The sequence below is a fragment of the Saimiri boliviensis genome (assembly GCF_048565385.1).
Source record: "Saimiri boliviensis isolate mSaiBol1 chromosome 19 unlocalized genomic scaffold, mSaiBol1.pri SUPER_19_unloc_1, whole genome shotgun sequence".
Lineage (NCBI taxonomy): Eukaryota > Metazoa > Chordata > Mammalia > Primates > Cebidae > Saimiri > Saimiri boliviensis.
Window position 1 is genome coordinate 515,657 of NW_027412502.1, and position 26,834 is coordinate 542,490.

At 41.5% G+C, this 26,834-nt stretch overlaps 1 non-coding gene across 1 annotated transcript; it reads right to left on the reverse strand.

The window, feature by feature from the left end:
* Window positions 1–10,617: 10,617 nt before the first annotated feature.
* LOC141583220 (U4 spliceosomal RNA) lies at window positions 10,618–10,758 on the reverse strand. The gene has a single exon (XR_012515913.1). It is a non-coding gene; the product is annotated as a U4 spliceosomal RNA (small nuclear RNA).
* Window positions 10,759–26,834: the final 16,076 nt, after the last annotated feature.

Here is a 26,834-nt window from a genome sequence, read left to right on the forward strand (position 1 = left end):
CTGTCTCAAAAAATAAAATAAAATAAATGCAGTGTAAAGAGCTTCTTATAGAAAATATAAGTAGATCCCAAGGGAGGAACGTGCTGACTGTGCAGGAAAACAGCCGAAGAGTCCTGTGCAGGGAATTTTATTTATGTACTTCTTCACATTCCTGCCTCTGTCTCAACTCTCAACCTGCTCTGTCTGGTTTTTCTGCTCCCACCTTTGGTCCCCGACGTGCCTCTCTTTGGCTTGTGGGGCTTCCTCACTGTTGGCTAAGGCACATGTGTGGTGATCAATCCAATTCCACTGTTGCGGCTGGCTCCTTCCTGCCTCCCAGGAAGACCCTGCAGCAGTCACGTCTCTTTCCCAAAATAAGCGAAGGAACAATTCATTGGAAACCATAGGAAATAAAATAAGTGTAGATGAAAACTTTGCAACTTACTCAAATAATCAAAATCATCCTTACACTAAAAATGCAAAACTATACAATTTTGAGAAGAAAACATAGAATAAAAGCTATCTGCTCTTGGGTTCAGTAATGAATTTTAACAAACAACACAAACTATCAATACACACCAAAGGAACAATTGGGTGGATTTTTTTTTAATATTAAAAGTGTATACTTTGAAAAATATCTTGTTAAGGGAATAAAAGCACAAACCACATATTGAAAGAAACTATTTGCAAAATACAGATCTGAGAAAGAATTTGTATTCAATATACAAAAATATCTTAAAACCAAGTAAAGCAGGCTGTGTGCGGTGGCTCAAGCCTGTAATCCCAGCACTTTGGGAGGCTGAGGCGGGTGGATCACGAGGTCAAGAGATCAAGACCATCCTGGTCAACATGGTGGAACCCCGTCTCTACTAAAAATATAAAAAATTAGCTGGGCATGGTGGCACGTGCCTGTAATCCCAGCTACTCAGAAGGCTGAGGCAGGCTAATTGTCTGAACCCAGGAGGCAGAGGTTGCGGTGAGCCGAGATCGTGCCATTGCACTCCAGCCTTGGTAACAAGAGTGAAACTCCATCTCAAAACAAAACAAAACAAAACAAAACAAAAAACAAGTAAAGCAGCCCAATTAAAGATGCACACAAGTCAGAACAGACACCTAACCAAAGGATTTAAGAGAAACCAGCCCCTTCAAAAGACTCCACCACTGATATCAACCATTTGCCTGAAGCTGCCTTTCCTTTCTTGCCTGATAAGAGACCACCCATGACAGAGAGGGTCTGGACAGTATACAGTGGATGCACAGAGCAAGTTTTCACATCCTTTGCTTCACCTTTTGATGTCAGAAGGCTGAAAACTTCACCCTTTACCCTGTCATCATGGTAACACTGCCATTTTTTGTACATGGGACCCACGAGGAAGTAAGAAACTCAACTGCGATTGCACTCATTTCTCCTTTCATAAATATTCATGACTCCTCCTAGAGCTTATTAAATATTTGTATTTGGCCATGCCACTCAGCATAAATTTCTGTTTCCTTTATCTCTCCCTTAAAGTGTCTGCTTCTGGCTTCTGGCTGGAGTCTATGCTTCCCAGCCTATTAAAAGGATTTCCCTGCAGGCTGCAACCCTTTACAGGAAGTAAACCTCTCACTGGGTGCAGGCACTCATGCCTGTAATTGCAGCATTTTGGAAAGCCAAAGTGGGTGGATCACCTGAGTTCAGGAGTTTAACACCAGCCTGGCCAACATGGTGAAACCTTGCCTCTACTAAAAATACAAAAAATTAGCCAGGCTTGGTGATGGACATCTGCAATCCCAACTAATTGAGAGGCTGTGGAAGGAGAACTGCTTGAACCTCCACCCGGGAGGTGGAGGTTGCAGTGAGCCAAGATCCCACCATTGTACTCAAGCCTGGGCAACGAGAGTGAAACATCTTCTCAAAAAAATAAAAATAAATCAAAATGTAAAAAACAAAATCATTCCTGAACTCTCATCAGATCTTTTGTCATAGTCATTTCATGCTCTTTGTCATTTAGATATTATTTAGGCCTGATGCTTTCCTACAAGCTCCTGCAATCAGCTATGGATCAGAATGTTCATCTGCAACACAGACTCCCTCTGAGACTCACAGAAAAGACTATGGCAGGTACTCTGGTTACAAGCTTCTGATGATATTGCTCAAATAATTTTAAGATCATACACTTGGACCATCATCAGATCTTTTGTCATAGTCATTTCATGCTCTTTGTCATTTAGATATTATTTAGGCCTGATGCTTTCCTACAAGCTCCTGCAATTAGCTATGGATCAGAATGTTCATCTCCAACACAGACTCCCTCTGAGACTCACAGAAAAGACTATGGCAGGTACTGTGGTTACAGGCTTCTGATGATATTGCTCAAATAATTTTAAGATCATACACTTGGACCATACACTTGACTCAGTGAAGATGTCCAGAAGTCTAGTTGAGAAACATATGGGTTCATGACACGACTAACCCAAGATTCAGCAAGACTGGAATTGAGTACATGGCACTGAATAAACTGATGAAAATTGATTATAATTTTATAGCTTCTTTTGAGCATTGCTGGTTCTTTAATGTTATAGTTTCTGGGTTTAAGAAATCTCTTTCCCTTAAGTTAACAATGACTCACAACAATTAAGATTACATTTAATTAAATAAAAACAAAGCAGCCAGGCGCGGTGGCTCACGCCTGTAATCCCAGCACTTTGGGAGGCCAAGGCGGGTGGATCACAAGGTCAAGAGATCGAGACCAACCTGGTCAACATGGTGAAACCCCGTCTCTACTAAAAATACAAAAAATTAGCTGGGCATGGTGGCGTGTGCCTGTAATCCCAACTACTCAGGAGGCTGAGGCAGGAGAATTGCCTGAACCCAGGAGGCGGAGGTTGCGGTGAGCCAAGATCACGCCATTGCACTCCAGCCTGGGTAACAAGAGCGAAACTCCGTCTCAGAAAAAAAAAAAAAAAAACCGAAGCATTTATCTTTTTCCTCGACTGATTTCTCCAGAATTTTGAAATTCTTACTGAACACTCTTATTTTCATGACAATATAGTTGTTAGCAGAAGTCCAAAAAGAATCTGTTCACCTTAGAAAAGGATATAATTGGAAACTTTGTTTATATTATCAAGGCTTTTACTGGAATACTATATTTAGCAATAGTGTACCTAAGATCAGTTACGACTAGCAATTTTAAGGAACTAGGTTGATTTTTATGGACCTAATCCTTACAAAGCAGTCTGAGAAAAGCCAGCCTGATACCTAGATTACAAGAGTCACATCCATACAGATTAGTAAGAAAGGTCCTTTCCTTGCAGGCCCAAGAATTTGGGGATAGTTTGAGGGCCTCAAGAAGAGAGGAATTCACTCAAAGTTTTTAGGACTGCAGCTGAAATTTGATACTATGTTCTGGGCTTGGCTTTTAGCCTCAATAAGGCCTTTAAAACTCCAATCTGAGATTCTGTAGGAAAACTTCCAGCAAAGAAGCTTGAAAGCACCTATGTGGTCAGCTCCTGTTCTTGCTGCACTTACGTAAATAGTCAGGCAAAATCTAACAAAACTTGAACTTATTTTTAAAACAAGAATAATCTTTGATTATCTATGATCAAAAATGATGGTTACTACAGAGAGAAATTTTATGTTTCAATGAAAAACTCAGCCAGGCATGGTGGCACATGCCTATAATTCCAGCACTTTGGGATGCCAAGAGGTCAAGACCAGCCTGGGAAAGATGGCAAAACCCTGCCTCTACTAAAAATCCAAAAATTAGCTGGGCATGATGGCATATGCCTGTGGTCCCAGCTAATCAGGAGGCTGCAGAGGGAGGCTTTCTTGTACCCAGGAGATAGAGGGTGACGTAAGCTGAGCACTCCAGCCTCAGACATAGAGCCAGACCCTGTTTCCAAAAAAAATTTTTTTAATAGGAAAACTATAGCCCTTGTGGGTTATCAGATTCTAGTCTTGTTTCTTTTCTTTGGGCTATTTTTACCTCTTTGTAAACTGGATCCTGCCATCTGATGAATTTTGTCACATGATGATACATGTGGAACAAGCAGCCAAGTATTGTCTCCCCTATTAATGTATCTATTGTCAGATAATTTGAAGGCCTCCAACCCTGGACCAAAGAAGAGGAAGGTTTGGTCCCCAAAATGCATAACCAAATTGTAATACATTTATGCAATGAAATACTATTTCGCCATAGAAAGGAACAAGCTATAAACTCACACGAAGACATGAGTGATCTTTCATGCACATTGCTAAGTGGAAGAAGACAGTGTGAAGAGAATCCTCACAATGTGACCTTATTTAATGAGATTCTGGAGAAGGGAAACTACACAGATGCAAAGCCATTGGCTGCATGGGGTGGGGGTTTGAAGTGTTCCATATGTTTTTTTAATAGTATATACCGGCCACTAACCATTTGTAAAAGAATGCAGAATTATACAGCTAAATGGGTAAATCAAACTCTATTGAAGTTAAATAATATTATTCAGAATGTGGAGTATCCCAGCACAGAATCCATAATGTGAAAAATAATTTAACTATGTTACAAATTACAATGGTTTAGATGTGGTTTGTTTCTGCAAAAACTCATGTTGAAATTTGACCCCCAAGGTGGCAGTGTGGGGAGGTGGGGCCTCGTGGAAGGTGTTTGGATTATGGAGATTGATTCCTCATAAATAGATTAATGCCCTCCCATGGGGGTGAGTTCTGTCTGCTCTCAAAGGAATGGATTAATTCCTGCAAGAGTAGATAGTCAAAGAGTCTTTCTTCCTTGGCTTTCCTCCTGCTTTCACTCTTGCTGTGATCTCTGGTGCACCCCTTGCTCCCCTTCCACTTTCCACCATGAGGCAAAAAAGACTGAGGCCCCACCAGATGCAACTGCCCAATCTTGAACATTCCAGCCACCAGCATTGTGAGCCAAATGAATCTTCTTTACTAAGAAATTACCCTGCCTCAGGTATTGTGTTACAGAAGCACAAAATGGACTAAGACACAAATGTGGGAAACAACTCTCTGAAGGTGTAGGGAAAACAGTGCTGACCTAAGTCTCTTTACCAATGAATAGAATCTGTAGGCTGAAGGAAAATAAACTATACTTCATCATTGGATTCCATTTTATAAAGTTTCTTCCAACAGGGATAATTGAACAATTGGAAAACCACAGTATCTGTATCTGGAATCAAACAATGAGTTATATAAGTTGCAGATGGTAGAAACTAGGTCCCTCACTGTTGACGTGGGAGGTTATAAATTAGCAAGGGGAGAAGGGTAGAAAAATTCATGTGATAGTAGATCAGGGGTGAAGACATCAACATAAACTTATGTTTAGTTTAATACAGATACAGTTCCACATCAAAACCTTCCTAACTAGGTGTGTATAGGTAGGTGACATACACACATATACTTCCTAGCATTGCTAATGAGAGACAAGACACAATGTGCTCACTCAGCAGCCAGATATAAGTTTTCCTACCATTCTGAAAGGAATCAGGCTCTTTGAAGAAATGTGTGATAGAAGTATCAAAAAGTAAGTAAGTACTTAAAAAAATTGAAATATGTCAAAGGAAAATTGGAGCCAATAAAAAGAGCTACTGCTGGCCAACACAGGAATGAACTGTTCAACATACTGCTGCAGTGTTTAATACTAACTAAAGCTTCAAGTAATTATCTAGGTGTCTCCATTTGTATGTGTAGGTGAATAAGCAAATGGAGTTGAATAGAAATCTTCTTTGCAAAAGAATTCCAAATACTTAATGTAGACAGTCAACCATCAAGAAGGTGGAGCTAACGCCTCACTCCTTGTGGGCTTTACATATGTGTAAACTTATTTTTCACATATTTTTCTTGTGCTGTCGATGTTTCCTGGGTTCAATCTCTAAAATGCTGTTCACCCTAGGTCAGGAAAAAAAATAATAACCTTACAGATTTGATTTCAATTCATGGATAAATATTTTAACAAGAGTGACTTTGTAAAAATATGTTCCAATGGCTGATTGACTCATTGTGACTGGATCACTTATTCCAAATTCTTCTTGTCTTTATTTTTTTCCAGTGTCTACCTTTTAGCCATAATACACCAGAATGAAATATTGGCCACTAAGAAAAAATATTCAGAGAAAAAACGTGAACCGAATTTGTGACCATAATAATTCAATGTTTCACCACAACACTTTCTAAAACAGAAAAGTTTAAAAGAATATTCAAAGTCAATTTCCTCAATAAGGCTTTGCAGAAAATAAGGAAACTAGAGAAACAAAATTGGTAGGACATCCTATGGGTGATTTTAGATGTTTCTATGTTTTATGGGGAAAAAATACTTTACCTTTAAAATAATCACAAAAAAATATTGGAAACCCAAACTCTGGAATGTTTACAAATTTAGTTGAACTTCTATGTAATTATTTAGCTTAGTCATGAAGTTGATACTTTTTTAAAAATCTCGGCCTTATTTGTGTAATAAAATACATAATGAATAATTAATGTTCATAGGAAAACATGTTAGACCTTGTGAAAAAAATCTTGGAGACCCAAAATCACTAAGCTAAAGGGAGAAGTCAAGCTGGGAACTGCTTAGGGCAAACCTGCCTCCCATTCTATCCAAAGTCACCCATCTGCTCACCGAGATAAATGCATATCTGATTGCCTCATTTGGAAAGGGTAATCAGCAACTCAAAAGAATGAAACCATTCATCTTTATCTACTTATGATCTGGAAGACCCCCGTTTGGCCTCTCTTCAAGTTGTCTCACCTTTCTGGACTGAACCAATGTACATATTACACATAATTGATGTCTCATGACTTCCTGAAATGTAGAAAACCAAGCTGTGCTCCTACCACCTGGGGCACATGTTGTCCGGACCTCATGAGGATACATCACGGGTGTGTGCATCCTCAAACTTGGCAAAATAAACTCCCTAAAAAATCTAAAGCCTGTCTCAGATTTTCTTGGTTCATACATGTAATGTAGGATGTTAATGTTTATAAAACACACATCATTCTATCTACTATTAAAACTATACTGTCAATTAATCTTAGACTTTTCAACAAAAGAAAATGTTGATGAGGTATGAATAATATATTTAAATTTAAATAATGTTGCAAGTTTTAATATGCCTACTTTTCATTTTTTAATACGCCTGTTTTGACTACTTTAGTGCTGTAAGACAAATGAGTAATTAAAACATGAATAAAAGTGTTTACAGGGGGTGGACATGTTTCCTCCAGCCTCAGGCTTGGGGTGACTTGAAAGGCACCTGCCCATCCCCAGCTTTCATCCCAGCTGTCCTGATGGTGACTCTAAGCATTTCTCCTTTCTCTATATGTAGACCTCATCCCCAAAACAAACCCAAATCTTACAATATGTTAGGGCACACTATGATGATGAGCAGCCAAGGCCTCAAGCAAGAATGTGCTGACCTTATACATGGGAGCATGAAGGTGGTTAAAATGTTCACATTAAAGAACTTCCACACAGATTGCAAGAATACAAGGAAGAATGGAGATGGCAGCACGAGTCGCTAAAATAAAAGCAGATGTTTTGAGATCAGTTACATTCTTTACTTCAAAAATTAGAGACAGAAACCGAAGTTTAGTCTGAGACAACAATTTACTGGGCAATAAGCCAGAGGAACATGTGTCGTAGACAGATTTCAGCATTCTCCCTTATATTAATATAAATACTAAATTAATGTCATATAAATATAAACACTTGGTTCTAGAGTAGTTTTAAAGGAGATCTCACAAATGGGTTTGGCTTTTGAAGGTTAGCACTGATGGTCCAGAGAATTCATTTTGTTCCAGAGAGAGAGAGAGAAAAGAATTCATTTTGTTCCAGAGAGAGAAAGAGAAGAATTTCTTGGGTCCCTTCAGGAAGGCGTCTGGCTTTGCCTCGCGTTGTATATTTGAACTATATGTACGGCAGAAGACAGAATTTCACAGATTTAAGGTGCGAAAAGTCACTGGGTTCTTCAAGAAGCCTGGGATTCTTCTTGGAAAAATAAGTTTGTGGAGACAAAATGAGTTGGAGAAGATTGTTATTGAAGTGAAGCAGAATTGCTTTTAGTAATCTGTTAGTAATCTGCTTATTACCCTCACCCTCACCCCCTTAACCTCTAACCCTAAACCCTAACCCCGTGACTCTAACCCTACCCCTACCCAATCCCTCATCCTACTCTTTAGCCCTGACCCTTGACCCTTGACCCCAATCTCCAAACCCCAACACCAAACCTAAACTTAACCCCTAACCCTACCACTAACCTTAACCCTTTACATCTGCCTAGATTCTCCAGCAGAAGCAGAGACCCTTGGCTCCCAGTTGTGCACCACTGCATCTGGCACAGGACTCCGTAGCAGTCCCCAAATAGGCACCTGAATGTCCACTGTGCCAGCCATGCAGTGGAAGCCCGCGCTGTATTCTCACTTCCAGAACCAAGGCCCAGTGCCTGCATCAGGCTGCTCAGGGCTGAAGTGAGCTGGGACACCCAAGGTCTTCATAAGACCAAGGCTCTCTCATGCCTCCTGTCACAGAGTGAGACGCAGACCCAGCAGCACCACACGTCCCCTCCTTCCCACCGTGGCAGCTCATCAACCTTCCAAGTCAGGGGCCCTTCCCTGATGACACTCCAAGCACAAAGCACCGGACTTCCACACAGTGAGGCTGCACACATTATTCTGTGTAGATGCCCACTTAGGCCACTGGGAGAAAGGGTGGTAGAGGGACCCTCATGTTGCTCTGTGGTGTACATGCTCTGGTTTATACGACTGCAAGCCATTTACGAGAAACTCAAGCTGAAACACTACTTGTTTCCAATGTTTTGTCTGCAGAGGATTTACAATGTATGCTCCCAAACAAGCTAGCGACAGAGCACACTGACTACTTCCCCTCTTAAGTCGCTCCGAGGGCCTCTGCATCAGTCCTAGAATTGGAAGATTGGTGGAGAAGAACTGGGATGTTGAGGGGGTACTGGATACTTGCTTGATACCAGCCTCCCCTTACCTAAGCTTACAGACAGCCCAGATCCCACCTGATAAATTAGACATTTTAAAACACACAGTTCTCGATAGCAGGACTTAACAGATGCAAAACTCGAAGGCAATGATTGTCTCAATCCTTGGTGTCTCAGGAACTAAAACACTGCCTAGCACAGGTGCACCATCAACCTTATTATTAAATATGCTCTATATTTTATTCATCTTTGATTGTGGAAGTGATGTGATAAACACTGTGGACTAATGACCTTTGAGATCTCTTCACGGGATCCTATCTGGACCCCCAGATCTGCCAACACAGAGAAGGCACCCATAAACATGTGCAGGACAGAGGTGAGATAAAACTGTCTCTCAGTGGTCTGGCAGTCACAAGAATGGCCACGTAGGGTCTGGCCCATATGAGGAGTCAGGCTTTCAGCTTGAGGCACCCCACTGCACCTGCAAAACCGAGTTGTGCTTAACAAAGAATAATCAGCCAGCCTACTCTCTTTAATGAAAGATTCTCCCTGGGGCCCGAAAGCTTGGGGGGATTACTCCTCCCTCCTCAGGCTTGGTCCCAAGGTACAAGACCACGTGCACCAGTAGCGTGGGTCAGCAAACGAGCAGCAGCCAGAAAAGGGCAGTCTGGAAGACAAGGACCCCTTGAAGATCAAGAGAGAGGCCGTTTAGGTACCATGGAGCAGTTACGTCAGACTGGAACACGTCCCATTTACAGGAGACTAGAAAACCCCAGCCTCACCCTCACTTGGGGCTGATACCATTTTAGGCCTCAGCCCGTCTGCACCCAGGTGCTCATGAAAACAGCATGTTGCTCCACACCACCTCGAGCTGTTTACTGGTGCTCTCAGGGTTCGAACCAATAATACAGCCTTGTGCCTAATAGCTCAGGTGGTAATCCAAGAGCGATATCTGCGTGACACGCCTCCTCCTTCACCCTCCATATCTAAGTGATCACCAAGGTTGCAAGCCAGCCAGGCAAGGTAGCTTATGCCTGTCAGCCCAGTACTTTAGGCGGCTGAGGCATGTGGATCACCTGAAGTCAAGAGGTCAAGACTGCTCTGGCCAACATTGAAAAAGCCTGTCTCTACTAGAAATTCAAAAATTAACCAGTGTGGTGGCAGACGCCTGTAATCCCAGCTATTCAGAAGGCTGAAACAAAAGAATCGCTTGAACCTGGGAGGCACAGGCTGCAGTGAGCCAATATCACGCCGTTTCCCTCCAGCCTGGGCAACAGAGCAAGAATCAGTCTCAAAAAAAAAAGAAAAAATAATTAGTATAATTTTGTCTGCAGAAGAGGGGTCTTGTCCCAGACCCCAGCAACAGGATTTTGGGTCTCACACGAAATGGAATTTATGGCAAGTCGCACAGTCTAGTGACATTAAAAGAGTTTATTAGCCACTACTAAGTGACAGAGCAGGGAGACCTCAGAAAGCAAGAGGAGGAACGCAGCTGTTTTAAAGAACAAAATTTTTTTTCAGACGGAATTTTACCCTTGTCACAATGACATGATCTCGGCTCACTAAAACCTCTGCTTCCTGGGTTTAAGGATTCTCCTGCCTCTACCTCCCAAGTAGGTAGGATTACAGATGTGCACCACCACGTCCAGCTAATTTTTTTTTTATTTTCTATTTTAATTTATTTTTTTGTTGTTGTTTAATTTTTTTATTCCATCCCTGTAGAGACTTCCAAAAATTGCCAATGCTTACTATATTTCCAGTCATCACAGCGGGGTATTGGGAAAAGTTTTCAATTAGCAATAATCACACCTCAGATAAACCTCACTGCCTATGATACTGCCACTGTGCAAAGCTATTTTTTTTAATGTATTTTTAGTAGAGACTGGGTTTTACCATGTTGGCCATGCTAGTGTCCAACTCCTGGCCTCAGGTTATCTGCCTTCCTCGGCCTCCCAAAGTACTGGGATTACAGGTGTGCTTACTTAAGGTAAACATTAAGTAATCACACCTGTAACCACAGCGCATTAACGTACAAACAGAATTACTTAATGTTTGTTTATATAGGTTATTAAGAATAGTGTTGTCTCTTATGAATGATTGTGATCAGTTTCTGTCAGGCTATTTGTATTGCTACTTTTCTCTGTTACTATTGATTTTAACAATAATTTAGGAGTGTACTATTATCTTTAAAACTTATTTTTAAATTAAGAATGCTTTTTGCTTAAAGTACTGGTATAATTTTATAAGTTTTGGGTCTGTGCTTAGTTATTAACTTGTTCCTGCAACCATAAATATTTTATGATCAAAGGTACTCAGTCCCTAAATACATAATTCAACAGATTTAACCTGTGTGTGTGTGTATGTGTGTGTGTGAGAGAGAGAGAGGGAGATAGAAAGAGAAAGAGAGAAAGAGAGAGAGAGAGAGAGAGAGAGAGAGAGAGAGAGAGAGAATGTGTCTCACTCTGTCTCCCAGGCTTGAGTGCAGTGGTGTGAGCATGATGACTGGTTCACTGTGGCCTCAAAGCCCTGAGCTCAAGCGATCCTCCAACCTCAGCCTCCTGTGTAGTTGGAACCACAGGCACGAGCCACCATGTCAACTAATTTTTATATTTTTTGTAGACATGAGGATCTCGATATTTTCCCAGGCTGGTCTTGAACTCCTGATCTCAATTGATCCTCCCGCCTTGGCCTTCCAGAGTGCTGGGATCACACTCGTGAGCCCTGCACCCTGCCCAGATATAGCTTTTTCTAAAGCTTTTATTTAAAATAAAGTCACTATGGTTAAGAGGCCTCTGACAGTTTGCATTTTATGCGCAAAGACTATGTTAAGTGAATTTTTCCATCAGTTGTAAAACGTGCATCCATGTTTATCTCATTCCTATGGTTTCCAATTAATTGTCCCTTCTTCGTTTTTGGAAACACACGGGCTAGTGGGCTCCATATCAGTTGGCATTTCCAGAACGACGGCGCTGAACACTTTGCTCTTCAACTTCAAGTGGTGCAGAGGGACGGCCACCAGAGGGCGCGCGGCCTCTGCCCTGCAGTGCCCCCGGTCACCAGCAGAGGGCGCGCTGGAGCAAGGCGGCGTAACTGCCTGGTGGCCAAGCTCCTCTAACAATCAGAAGCCCAGCTTTACAGAGGCTGACAACTCCAGATACGACATGTGAAAGGGTCTTGGGTTTACAGTTCTAGAAATTACATGGGGAAGGGTCTTGGTCCATGGAGTAGGTGTGGGGTGGGGGCCTGAACTCGTGTAAGTTAAAACAACACCTTCCGGAAAGATTCCCCCATGCCATGCCTGAGATCTATAAGGTGGCACCCGGTCGGCCAGCCTTTACTTCTATTGAAGTAAGGTGTAAAAGTCAAGGGGGAGGTGATCTTAGATGCTTGGGTCTCCTTCCTCACCAGGTCACCTCCTCCCTGCACATGGCCACTCTCCCACCTGGGCTACTTTCCAGTCTCACTCACAATCGCTCTTAGCAACTGAGGAAAGAGGACAGCTGTGGAGCCTCTCCCTTGTCCAAGTCACTCTGCTGAGAGACCTGATAACTCGTCTCACTGGACCCTGGACTGCCCTGGGAAGTATACCTCTGTCCCTGTATTTCAGACAAAGACTATGAGGTGGTCAGGCACGGTGGTTCACATCTGTAATCCCGTCACTCTGGGAGACCGAGGCAGGTGGATCATGAGGTCAGGAGTTCAGGACCAGCCTGGCCAAGATGGAGAAACCCCGTCTCTACTAAAAACACAAAAATTAGCTGGGCGTGATGGCGGGCAGCTATAATCCCAGCTATTCAGGAGACGGAGGCAGGAAATTGCTTGAACCTGGTGTCAGGTCTCCATATGCAAACCTGGAACCTGAAAGTCTGAAGTCCTGCTTGCCTCCTGATCGTCTCCCACCACCCCCTACCTGCGTTCACCATTGTCGCTTAGCGCCCAGCAGAGCTTCCCCAGACAAACCCCTCACCCAACCCTGCCATCTCAACTCTTCTTATGAATGTGAATACCCCTCACTCATCCTGTCATTTTAACTGCTCTTCTGCCTCACCCCAGCCACCACTGTAACTGAACTTATGGTCATGTATACTCCTTGCCCCTACCCACCACTGTAACTGATCTTACTCTGTTTACAGTTTCCACTGCCCACCCCAAACCTATAAAACCAACTCCCATCCCACTACCCTTTGCTAATGCCATTTTTGGTCTTAGCTGACCTGCATCCAGGTAAACGAACAGCCACGTTGCCCACAAAAGCCTGTCTGGGGGGTATCTTCATTCAAAGCGTGAATATTTAACATTTTGGTACCAAAACCCGGGATGGGGGAACTCCTACAAGAGACCAAACTCCCATCCCTGCTCTTGTGCTCCCTCCATGAAGAGATCGACCTACCAACCCAGGTCATCAGACCAGCCCACACACACACCACTGGCTGTTTTGGTAAGCAGTCTCATTATTTGCTTTCCCATTATTTTATCTTTTCCTTTCCACTTCCTCCCCCTCTCGGTTTTGTCGTTTTTCCACCACAAACACAAGAAAAATCAGGTAAACCAGGTTCTTCCGTGAGGTTTGGGACCTGAAAAACCCTCTACAGGTCACGGATTCAGAGACCCAGGTTCCCCAGGGGTTGGGCTATTGTGGAGACCTTTATCCTAGTCACTCGCCCACCAGGCTCAGGGCTGATATTGGTGGCAGATCAACATACAGGATGCTCCCTTTGACCACTCACCAATGATGAGGTTCAACCCAGGCTCACCGAGAGGTGCCTGTTGAGCGGCTGGGTGTGGGCAGCAATAGCCGCCATTTTGTGATCTGTTGAGGTTTGCACAAGTTAAGTTTCAGTTCCTGCTTCCTGCCCACAAGTTTCAGTTTAATGTTTGCTGTTGACAAGTTTCAGTCTTTGTTTCCTCGCTGATAAGTTTCAGTAATGTTTCAGTTTCTGTTTCTCGGCTGAATGTTTCAGTTTCTGTTTCTCTATTGAATGTTTCAGTTTCTGTTTCTCCGCTGAATGTTTCAGTTTCAGTTCCTGTTTCTCTGCTGAATGTTTCAGTTTCTGTTTCCTGCTGGTAAGTTTCAGTTTTTGAAACTTAGGAAGGCCTTCCCAAATGCAAGCTTCCTTTGCCCTGCCTCCCTGCCTGGCCTATTTAAGCTGTGAGCTCAGCAACAATAAACGAGACTTGATCAGACTCCTGTCTTGTCTCCATTCTTCGTGTCTCCTGCCCATCCATCCCCACTCCCTCCCTTCGAGCTCCTGTTGTTGTCCTGCAGTTCGGGACATATACATGCACACATATGTTCATTACAGCACTAATCACAATAGCAAAGAATGGAATCAACCCTAATGCCCATTAATGATAAACTGAATACAGAAAATGTGGTACCATGGAATATAATGCAGCCATAAAAAAAGAATGGGATTATGTTCTTTGCCGGGGCATCAACGGAGCTGGAGACCATTATTTTAGCAAACTTACAGAGGAACAGGAAACCAAATGCCAAATTTCTCTTATAAGTGGGAGCTAAACAATGAGAACACATGGACACATGGAGGGAACAACACAAACTGGAACCTATCGGATGGTGTTGCGGGGAAGGGAGAGTATCAGGAAGAATAGCTACTGCAGGCTGGGCTTAATACCTAGGTGATGGGTTGATCTGTGCAGCAAACCACCATGGCAAATGTTTACCTGCATGACAAACCTGCACATCCTGCACATGTACCCCTCAACTCAAAATAAAAGTTGAAGAAAAAAAAAAAAAGAAAAATCTTAGTACACTGAAGGGGTCAATTCCCCACCATCTGTGTATTATAATATTCTATTCAATCTTGAAACTATACCCCAGTGTTACATGTAGTGGAAGGACTAACTATAATGCCCCTTGTGATTATAAGTGTTAAGTTTCTTATTTTATAATTTGCAGTTTCATAAGTGTTTAAAAGATTAATTCCTAGAATGGTTTTTGTGTGTAGAAAAGTTAAAATTTTATAAAGTTAAAGACTACTGAAAGTTAAAAAAAAAAAAAATCCCTAATTTGTCAATTTATGTGGTGTATATGTCCCTACTGTGGTCAGTTACATTCTATCAATGCAAAAAAAAAAAAAAAAAAAAAAAAAAAAAAAAAAAAAAAAAAAAAGAAAAGAAAACAGAGTCCCACATTTTCAGAAAATGTAACAATCAACTCTCTCATGAGCTGGTGAGAGCTGACTCCACACCACCACTGTATGGGTAGACATTGACTGGGGAGGAGGATAGGGGGCGGATGGGTGAGAACTGCAATTTTATTTCATTTATTTTAATTTATTTAATTATTTTATCTATTTTAACTGCTAAAAGTATAGATGATTGGATGCACCATGTTGTTTTGAAATATGTACGCACCGTAAAATGGCTGAATCAAGATAGCCCACTTATTACCTCACATACTTAACATTTCTTTTTGTAGTGAGAGCACCAAAAACCTATTTTCAGACCAAATTTCAGGAATATATTATTATTAACTAAAGCCATCACGTGGTCCAATAGGTCTCTTGAACTTAATCCCACCTGATTGAAATTCTGTGTACTTTTACTAACACTTTCACATTTTTTTCCTCTTTCCAGCCCATAGTACTCTCTGATTCTATGATTTCAATGATTTTAGATTCCCCATATAAGTGTAATCATGCATTATTTGTCTTTCTGTACCTGGCTTATTTCATTTAGCAAAATGTCCCCTAGGTGCATCCATGTTGTAGCAAATGTCAGGTTTTTATTCTTTTTTGGGACAAATAGTATTTCACTACGTATCAATACCACATTATCGTCATTCATTCAGCCTTGGAGGAACACTTACGCTGTTCCCACACCCTGCTGCTGTAATTAGTTCTGCAATGGACATCGGGGTGCAGATATCTCTTTGACAGACTGATAGCATTTCTTTTGGATATATATGCAGTTGTGATATTACTGGATCATGTGACAATTCTATTTTTAATTCTTTAAATAAATCTCACACCTCTTCCTATAATGGTTGTATTAATTTATGTTCCCAGCAACAGTATGCAAAGTTTCCCTTTTCTTCACATCCTCACTTACACTTGTTACCTTTTGTCTTTTTGCTAGTAGCCATTCTAACAGGTGTGTGGTTATAGCCCATTGTTACATGAATTTGTATTTTCCTAATGATTAGTGGTGTTTAGCAATTTTTCATACACTTGTGTGTCATTTTGTTTTCTTTTGAGAATTGAGACTGTAATTTTAATAGGGTAGTCAGGGAAGGCATCACTGCACAGGTAAGACCTGAGCCAAGACTTGAAGGAGATAAAGGAGCAAGTCCTGAGGCTACCTGGGGCAAGGGTGTTCTAGGTTTTGCGAAGCAGACATGACCTCCAGCCCCACATGCTGTGCAGCCCCTTCCCCTTGCCTGTGAGATGGATGTAGTGACTTGCTTTTGACTAAATGGATGTGGAAAAAGAAATGGAACGTCCCTTCCATAATTAGGTTACAATAGCCTCTTAACACCGTGTTTTCTGCAAACCTTATATCCCTGTCCCTGGAAGGAGGAGCCCATGGAGAATTTCCTAGGTGCCATTCCTCACTGTAAAGTGCAAGCCTCATCTTGGCAGCCTTTCTCAGCACATGCCTGGCTCTGTCAGAATTTTGAGACAGGGTTTGTAGTGAACCCTTAACCCAAGTTAAAAAAAAAAAAAAGTCAGTTTCTAGCCTGCTCCAGAGGACAATGTATTCACAGCAATGACACCAACAAGAAGCCCAGAATGGAGGCTGGAGGAACACACCACCAGTGGCACACTGGATAGCAAGACCATACATGTGAGCTGCAACTTTTACTGTAGAGACTGTGTGACTTACAAGAGAGCAGAAGGTACTAATGGGGTTAGGTTTCAGCAATTCAGAAGATGAGTGGAAGAGGAATCAAAGAAAACGTCACAGGTTATATATTCATGCAGTGACGGGGCGGGCTGCCCAAGATCACCTTCAGAGGTCATCTATAACATTTGTGCAGTTATAAGTTTTATATCAGTTGGAATCCATTGAAGTTGGTCCATACTTTGTGCAAGGTCCAGCTCTCATTCAAGTAACTTGGGAATGTAAACAACAAAAAATTCTCAACCAAAATGGCCATGAAGTAGAAATCTGGTTTTACTCTCCCTCTCAAAAAACCAAAACCAGCAACAAGAATATACTAGAAATATCTCAAAACACAAAACTGAGACTGCGCCCATTTATGGGGCAAGAGAGAAGTAAAACATCTCAAGCAGAAGGTGGCAAAAGGGACCTCTAACTAGGCTGTCGCACCCACAGGCTGACAGGCACTGCACAGAAAGGTCCCCTGCAGTCACATTTCTACGCTGGAAAAAGTGGAATCCAGGTGGTAGCCAGCTTCCTCAGCTTCTTGGGTTCTTTCTCAGTAAAGCCACTCCAGCCTCCACCTGCAGGAAGCATCCGCAATGCCTGTAGGGTGAGAACTCCTGAGGGCCGCAGGAGTGGAACAGCAGGCATGGGCGAGCAGCACCAGCGCAGAGTTTTCTGGCTGCTCCTCAGCACTGTAGGAAATGCACCTTCGGGTGCTCCCAGCAGGAAGCCCTGGCCAGCCCACGCGCCACCCAGGAATCCCCTAGGGACCACCCTCCACCGTAAGGAAAGGCCCCACTGGGAACCAGCCTGAGAGCCTCAGCAACCTGGGCTTCGGGCCCCATCTAGTGCTGAGAGGAAGGCAGCAGTCCCGGGGTGAGGCAACTCAGAAATGAGGATGCCTGGAGAGACATACTCTAAAACAAGTCAGACAGGGAAGACTGAAATAGCAAAGGCAAATTAAACTTCAGTGCAAAGACATAGACATGCATTCATAAGGAACAAGAATAGACCTGAAACCGTCATGTCCCCAAATGGACAAAGCAGGCATCAGTCACAGACCCTAACAAGATGGTCATGTGTGAACTCTCTTATAAAAACTTGGAAATTGCAGTGTTGGGGAAAACGATGAAAAAAAACAGCAGACTTTAAGATAGCACAGAAAAGCAATATGGAAATTTTAGTTTTGGGAGAAAAAAAGCAAACTTTAACATGAAATATAAAATCAATCCAGAAATTTATTTGAGTAATTTAAAAGATAGATTAAAATGATAATAATTTAAAACACTAGAAATTGTGAAGCTGAGAAACACACTGGCCAGCCTGAAGAGTGTACAATAGGTACAATAGGGTCTTCACAGCAGAACTGCTCAGGCAGAAGAAAGAATCGGTGACCCCAAAAACACCCTTTTTGAAAATGCAGTCAGGGGATATTTTTTTCTAAAAAAGAATGAAAAGGAGTGAAGAATATTTATGAGATCTACAGAGTAACCTTAAAAGGGAAAACCTAAGAGTCGTTGGACTTTAAGAAACAGCAAATCATAGAGAAGTGTTTTAAAGAAATGGTAACAAAATTTTCCAAATTATGGAAATTTCCATATTTCCATATAAATAGCCGGTTACAGGAAGGTTAACATCATCAGACAGATTAACCCCAAATAAGAGTACACCAAGACAGAACAGTCAAACCCTGAAGGCGCCACAGTGAGCAGATCTATGCAAACCTACTGCCAAAGGCCTTCCTAGGCTCAGAGGCAGAAGAAGGAGGCTGACAAATGCAGTTTCTCAGAAAGAAACACGGACTAGAAATTTACCAAAGATATCATGTCTCAGGCAGCCACAGGATGCTGGATCCCTGCACCTGACCTCCAGATAATACACTTTGTATAGCTTGCTTTTGGAATAACATGTGTGGTTGATCATGCCTCAGACTTCCTTACCAAAACCCATGACCACTGCAAAGGGTACATAAACATCTTTAAGGGATAATTATCTATGCTACAGGCAGCATTTCTCTGGGGGATTATCTATGCTAGAGGCAGTGTTTCTCTATGGTGAGTCATCTACGAAACACTCAGTATTTCTCTAAGGGGATTATCTAAGTTACAGGCAATGTTTCCCTAGGGGGATTATCTATAATTCAGGCAATGTTTCTCTAGGGGGATTTTCTATGCTACAGGCAGTATTTCTCTGGGGGGATTATCTATGCTACAGGCAGTGTTTCTCTAGGGGGGTTATCTATGCTACAGGCAGTGTTTCTCTAGGGGGGTTATCTATGCTACAGGCAGTGTTTCTCTAGGGGGGTTATCTATGCTACAGGCAGTGTTTCTCTGGGGGGATTATCTATGCCACAGGCAGTGTTTCTCTAGGGGCATTATCTATGCCACGGGCAGTGTTTCTCTAGGGGCATTATCTATGCTACAGTCAGTGTTTCTCTGTGGGATTATCTATGCTACAGTCAGTGTTTCTCTAGGGGGATTTTCTATGCTACAGGCAGTGTTTCTCTGGGGGGATTTTCTATACTACAAGCAGTGTTTCTCTAGGGGGATTATCTATGCTACAGACAGTGTTTCCCTGAGAGGATTATCTATGCTACAAGCAATGTTTCTCTAGGGGAATTATCTATGCTACAGGCAGTGTTTCTCTAGGGGGATTATCTATGCTACAGGCAGTGTTTCTCTAGGGGGATTATCTATGCTACAGGCAGTGTTTCTCTAGGGGGATTATCTATGCTACAGGCAGTGTTTCTCTAGGGGGATTATCTATGCTACAGGCAGTGTTTCTCTAAGAGGATTATCTATGCTACAGGCAGTGTTTCTCTAGGGGGATTATCTATGCTACAGGCAGTGTTTCTGTAGGGGGCTTGTCTATGCTACAGGCAGTGTTCCTCTAGGGAGATTATCGATCCTACAGACAGTGTTTCTCTAGAGGCATTATCTATGTTACAGGCAGTGTTTCTCTGTGGGATTATCTATGCTACAGGCAGTGTTTCTCTAGGGGGATTATCTATGTTACAGGCAGTGTTTCTCTGGGAGGATTATCTATGCTAGAGGCAGTGTTTCTCTAGGGGGATAATCTCTGCTACAGGCAGTTTGTCTGGGGATGATCTATGCTACAGACAGTATTTCTCTAATGGTATTGTCTGTGCTACAAGCAGTGTTCCTCTAGAAAGATTATCTATGCTAGAGGCAGTGTTTCTCTGGGGTGTGATGTATGGTATGGGGCAGTGTTTCTCTGGAGAGGTTGTCTATGCTACAGGCACTATTTATCTGAAGGGTTATCTTTGCTACAGGCAGTGTTTCTCTAAGGGGATTATTTATATTACAGGCAGTGTTTCTCTAAGGGGATTATCTATGCTAGACGCAGTGTTTCTCTAGGGGGATCATTTATGCTACAGGCAGTGTTTCTCTTGGGGTGTGATATATGGTACATAGCAGTGTCTCTCTGGAGGATTATCAATGCTACAGGCAGTGTTTCTCTGGGGGATTATTTATGCTGCAGATAGTATTTCTCTGAGGGATTATCTATGCCACAGGCAGTGTTTTTCTGGCTCATTATGCTACAGGCAGTGTTTCTCTAGGGGTATTATCTATGCTACAGGCAGTGTTTCTCTGCTAGATTATCTGTGCTACAGACAGTGTTTCTCTGGGGGGATCAACTATGCTTCAGGCAGAGTTTCTCTGGGGGTGTGATGTATGGTATGTGGCAGTGTTTCTCTGGAAAGATTATCTATGCCACAGGCAGTGTTTGTCTGGGGTATTATCTATGATGCAGGCAGTGTTTGTCTGGGGATGATATATGCTACAGACAGTGTTTCTCTAGGGTAATTATCTGTGCTACAGGCAGTGTTTCTTCAGGGAGAGTATCTATGCTACAGGCAGTGTTTTTCTAGGGGGATTATCTATACTACAGGCAGTGTTTCTCTGGAAGGATTATCTATGCTACAGGCAGTGTTTTTCTAGGGGGATTATCTATGCTACAGGCAGTGTTTCTCTGGAAGGATTATCTATGCAACAGGCAGTGTTTCTCTAGGGGAATTATGTATGCTACAGACAGTGTTTCTCTAGGGGGATTATCTATGCTACAGGCAGTCTTTCTCTGGGGGGAATAATCTATCATACTGGCAGTGTTTCTCTAAGAGGATTATCTATGTTACAGGCAGTGTTTCTCTGGGAGATTATGCTACAGGCAGTGTTTCTCTGGAGGATTATCTATGCTGCAGGCAGTGCTTCTCTAGGGAATTATCTATGTTACAGGCAGTGTTTCTCTAAGGGAATTATCTGTGCTACAGGCAGTGTTTCTCCAGGGGGATTCTTTGTGCTACAAGCAGTGTTTTGGCAGTGTTTCTATAATAGGATTATGTATGCTACATGCAGTGTTTCTCTGGGGGGATTATCTATGCTACAGGCGGTGTTTCTCTGGGAGGATTATGCTACAGGCAATGTTTCTCTAGGAATCTTACCTACACTACAGGCAGTGTTTTTCTAGGAGGATTATCTATGCTATGGACAGTGTTTCTCTGTGGAATTTTCTATGCTACAGGCAATGTTTCTCTGGGGGTTATCCAAGCTACAGGCAATGTTTCTCTTGGGGATTATGTATGCTTCAGGCAGTGTGTCTCAGGAGGATTATCAATGCTACAGGCAGTGTTTCTCTAGGGGTGTATGTGTTACAGGGAATGTTTCTTTTAGCAGGGTTGTCTATGCTACAGGCATTGCTTGAGGGCCTTTTTGCAGAACACCTTGGTATTTAGAAATCAAACACTGTCATTATCATGGCTTTGCTTCAAGGTGGCCTTACTCTTGCCATGCAATAAGTTGTTTTCTTTTATTCCACTCTTGAAACTGCCTTTATAGTCTCACATGCCCACCTCTCCCACCATGGTTCCTGGGCCGAGAAGAAGGGTGTGTGATATTGTATGACTTTAGCAGCACTGTGTTGACTCCACCAAAGGCAGACAGCACAGGAATAGCAAAGACAAAAGCAGGACAGTGAACAGCCTGAGAGTATGACACCTAAACGAAGCAGTGTCTCCTGCTGCCAGCTATCCAAGTACCCAACCCAGTTATGTAGCCAACTTTCATAAAGGGGCCATATTCCATATGTTACCTAGGTTTGGAAGCAGTTATCAAAGCAATCTGGTTGAGAGTACAGCATAATAGAAAGTCCACCACCATGCCACGGAGTATACACATTTCTCTTGGACATTTAAAGTGTTCAATGGGATCAATGGGGACCATTCCAACTGTCCAAGATATTTGCCACTCACGGGCAGGAAATAGCCTATACAGCTTGGGAGTATTTGTCACCATTTAAGCCTCAGTGAAATGACCCTTCTCCTGGAACTATGTCCATTGGCATCTTCATGCACAAAACACTTTTTTTTTTTTTTTTTTTTTTTTTTGTCAGCAGGTGTGGGAGCAAAGCTATGGTCTCAGTTACCCTTCTTTGAATGGTGGTAGACCAGGAGGAACAGTTGCCCTAATCAGTCATATGGTTCAGGGGTCCTGCTTTTGACTGAATTTAAAGAAATAAAGACTGCAGATTGTGTATTCATTTATCCATGCAAGCTAGGTTTACGCAGCAGAGCTTGAATTTGTACTTTCTAAAGATCATTTTTCCTTTTGATTAACCCCACTGCTTGGGGTTTTATGGGACATAAAAGTGTCATGTTATGCCATGTTCTCTGGCCCAGTCCTGAACATAATGTGCAGCAGAATGGGTATGTCAGTTACTGTCAATGCACCAGGGTTGTCTATACACAGTACTGCGAGCCTCTAAAACTTTCATAGTACTAGCTTGATTAGCTTGCTTACAAGGAAAACCTTGTGTCTGCCATGTAGCAGTAACTACACTGTCAATACGTATATGTTGCCTTGGTTGACAGAGAGAGGCTCCATGTGATTCAGTTGCCCATCTGTTACAGCCCTATAACTGTGTTCTGCTGGATGTGGTATATGCCATGGATGCAATCAACAACATGACAAATGGTTGTTAGGAGATCGCTATATTTCAAGGGCTACTGGACCTGCTTGGCTCTCTCCCAGACTATATTTGCACTTCTGTGACATTTTTATTATGCACCCACCTTGCTTGTTCAGTGGCCTGAGCCAGCATGATGCTTCTAATTTTTGTTGGCATGTCCATGATGTTACCAGATAAAGGGGTCTTGATCCAGACCCTCAGAGAGGTTTTGGATCTTTTGCAGGAAGGAATTCAAGGTGAGTGGCAAAATGCAGTGAAAAAAAGCAAGTTTATTAAAAGCCACTCTTCTACAGAGTAGGATGCCCTCGGAAAGCAAGAGGAGGAATGTGCCATCTTTGTTTTAGGTTTTTCTTATCTCAGGGTCTTTTCTACGTAAAGACTACATTAACCTGTGCCTCCGTGCAGGTGAGCAAACAGCATGACAAAATGTATTATTCTATTGATCCATTTATTAAAAACCGTCTTTGGCATTTTGTTGTGTGAGTACATGAAAGCATAAAGCATAACTACAATTACCTAGAAAGCGTGTACTGTTGTGAGTTTTAGGACGTCTGGACTCTCCGTGGTTGTTGGAGTCTGTCCTTTCAGGCATTACTAAGCTGCTTCCTTAGCAATAAACATCTTAGGACTGAGGGAATGTGTTCTCTTTCCAGGTCCACAAGGGGGCACAGTTTCAAGGGCAAGAACTTCCCAGCACCCGGCCCCCTTCCCATCTCTCTCCATCTGGGAGATTTAACAGTTTATGTTTAAATTTAGCAGGTGCAGGAAGAAACAAAACATCAACCACTCCAACGGAAATTCTAAGGAACTAATTTCATTGGCCTGAGGTCTTAGAGAAAGTTGGGGTTCCTCTTAAAAAGTCCTCTTCTTCCTCTTCCTCCTCTTCTTCCACACCCCTTTGGACTCCATGTTTGGGTCCCCTTCCACAAACACTCCCTTCATGGAAGCCATTTTTCTCTCTCCTATGGTGTCACTCTAGCTCTCCTATGCCTTGCTTCCCTAACAATAATGCCCAACTCATACCCTCAGGAGTAGTGGTTAATCAAATTCCCAGAGGATAGAGCTTGCTTTAAGCCTCAATTAAAATCACAAGTATTACATTAAATTAGGTGAAATTATTTATATATTATCACATAATTTAATATGATAATATATAAATAAAATTAATTTATTTTATATTAATAAAATTAATAAAAATTAATTTATATATTATCATATTAAATTATGTGAAATATAAGGCAAAATTATTAAATTATGCCCTAGACATTTATCTGCTCAACAATTGTGTTTTGATTTCTAAGCTAGGGTATTTTGGAGAGCCTTCTTATTTCCTTTAGTATCAACATTTTCATCTTATCATTGCCTTAGCAATTTAAAATCATGTCTAAAAGCTTAAGGTCATGAAAGCACAACATTTACAGTATTCAATAAATACCTCTTTTTACTTAATTCAATGTACCAATATTAATACATGCATTAAACACACACACATATATACATGCCTATATGTATAGATATGTTTTATTGTGAATTCCATACATTCACAATGCATACAAATGTATTGCAGCAAATACTAGATATTTAAAATTCTTTAAAAAATATACTGAACAATTATGAAATACACAAAATAACAATAATTAATAATCTCCTGTCATAAAAAGTAATAATATGAGTTACAAATAATATCATTAAGTAGGTGTAAGATAATTAGATATTTTTTGTCACTGTCATTTATTAGTTGTAAAGGAAGAGAGACATAATATTCTCCATGTAAGTTCCACTCACCCCAGGGTTCTATGAATGTTTCCCCCAGTGACTCTTCCAGAAAAATTTTGTTAAGCACTCCTCAAGGTCAGGATCTCCTTCACTGCAGTGTTGAACTTCAGAGGTCACCTGGATGCAGTTAACTCTAAGTGCTGCCCTTTTCCTCTGGAGAACAATGAGCTTTTCAAAATATGAAACTTCTACATCTTTTAATATGAATGTTTGAAGACCACACCTAACTCATAGGGTATTAAGAAAGGTGGAGACAGAGATGATTAGGTTGGTGCAATATTTAGTACACGCCATATCATCACTGATTAAATTAGCTTCACATTATCATTGTGATGATCTGATTCAATATGATCTAGTTCAGACCCTAACATCTATCAATTTTTCAAATATCTACTTACTTTCCTCATTATGATATTAGTTCTGGTTACTACCAACAATCTCTTTCAACCCTTTATTGGATGAGAAGTTGTAGGAATTATATCCTTCTTACTAATTCATCGATGATAAGGTTGAGCAGATGCTAAAACAGCAGCCCTGCAAGTAATTCTACACAACTGCATCCTCGATATAGGCTTTATGTTAGCTACAGCATGATTCTTCTTATTCTCCAACACATGAAAATTTCAACATGCATATATTCTAAATCTCATGGCCGACTCTCTTTCATTAATTAGCCTTCTCTTAGCAGCAGCGGTAAAGTCAGCTCAATTTGGTCTCCATGTCTGACTTCCATGTGCCACAGAAGGCCCAACCCCAGTCTCAGCACGGCTCCAGCACTATAGTTACAGCTGGGGTTTTCCTGCTTACCTGCCTCTACCCTTTCATAGAAAATAACCCATTAATCCAAGCCTTTACATCATGCCTAGGGGCTATTACCACCTTATTTATAGCAATCAACACTCTAACACAAAATGATATCAAAAAAATTGTTGCATTTTCCAACAAGGCAGCTGGGCCTTATAACAGTCACAATTGGCATTAATCAGCCACACCTAGCATCCCTTCACAGCTGCATCCATGCCTTTTTTAAAGCTATATTAATTTTATGTTCAGGATCTGTCATCCATAATCTCAATGATGAACAAGACATTTGAAAACTAGGAGGATTACTCACGACTTTACCATTTGCCTTATCTTACCTTATTACTGGTAGCCTAGCACTTAGAAGTGTACCTTTCCTCGCAGACTTTTACTCCAAAGTCCTTCTTATGAAAATGGCGGATATAGCTGAGGAGAAGGAAGGCAGCAAATCACACTGCCATGTGTGTACCTAATGCAACAATCTTGCATGTTCTTCACATGTACCCCAAAACCTAAAATGCAATAAAAAAGTTAAAAAATAAATAAATAAAAAAAAAGAAAATGAGAAATACATCATATACCAGCACCTGAGTCACTTCTCATACTCTTATTGCCACCTCCTTGACAGCTGTCTACATTACCCAGAGTCTTTTCTTAGCTCTGATAAGACAACCTCACGTCTCAGTGCTGATTATTATTAATGAAAATAACCTATTTCTAATTGACTCAATCAAGTACCTAACAATCCACAGTGTCTTCACTGGATTCCTTATCACCAAGGGTATTCTTCCAGCTTCACCTCCCCCAACAACTATACCACTTCACCTAACGATTGCAAACCTTGCTGTGGCTCCTAGTCTTAGTCTGGAGAGCCATGGTCGTTCTCAGCTACTCTTAGAGTATGTGAGACAGACATCCCAGCCAGTTCATAGTGGAGCCAAAAAAAAACAAAAAAACAAAAAACAAAACAAAACAAAACAAAAACAAGAAAGAGAGAGAGAGAGAGAATGTGTTCTGGCTTTCACATTTTTCCCAATCACCCAGGTGAGCACACACTCAAGACTCAACTTTCCTTTGGTTCAATCATGGCTGTCAAGTGCCTTTAAATAAGCTCCCATAACTTAGGGAGGTCTAGCTCTTAGCTTAACAGGTTCAATGAAAGGCTTTATGTTACTGATCGAATTCTGATTTCATGGGGTTGAGAATATTACAGATTATATAATGTCTTCACATTTTAATCCACCTTTATTTTATGGGTATGCTCAAGTTTTTTGTTTTTGTTTTTGTTTTTATCATTTTCTCTTTTTTTTTTTTTGAAGACATGCCTTCATTTTTCAGTCCGCCTTCATTCTGCAGCTATGCTGCAAATTATTTTTATCATTTTCTCACTCTCTCTCTTTTTTTTTTTTTTGAGACATGGGTATCTCATTTTACTATATAGTTCTGCATTCTTTATCTCCTTATTCTTTCAAATGTAAATAGGATTTGTACTATCCACTCCATAAGTAATTTATACT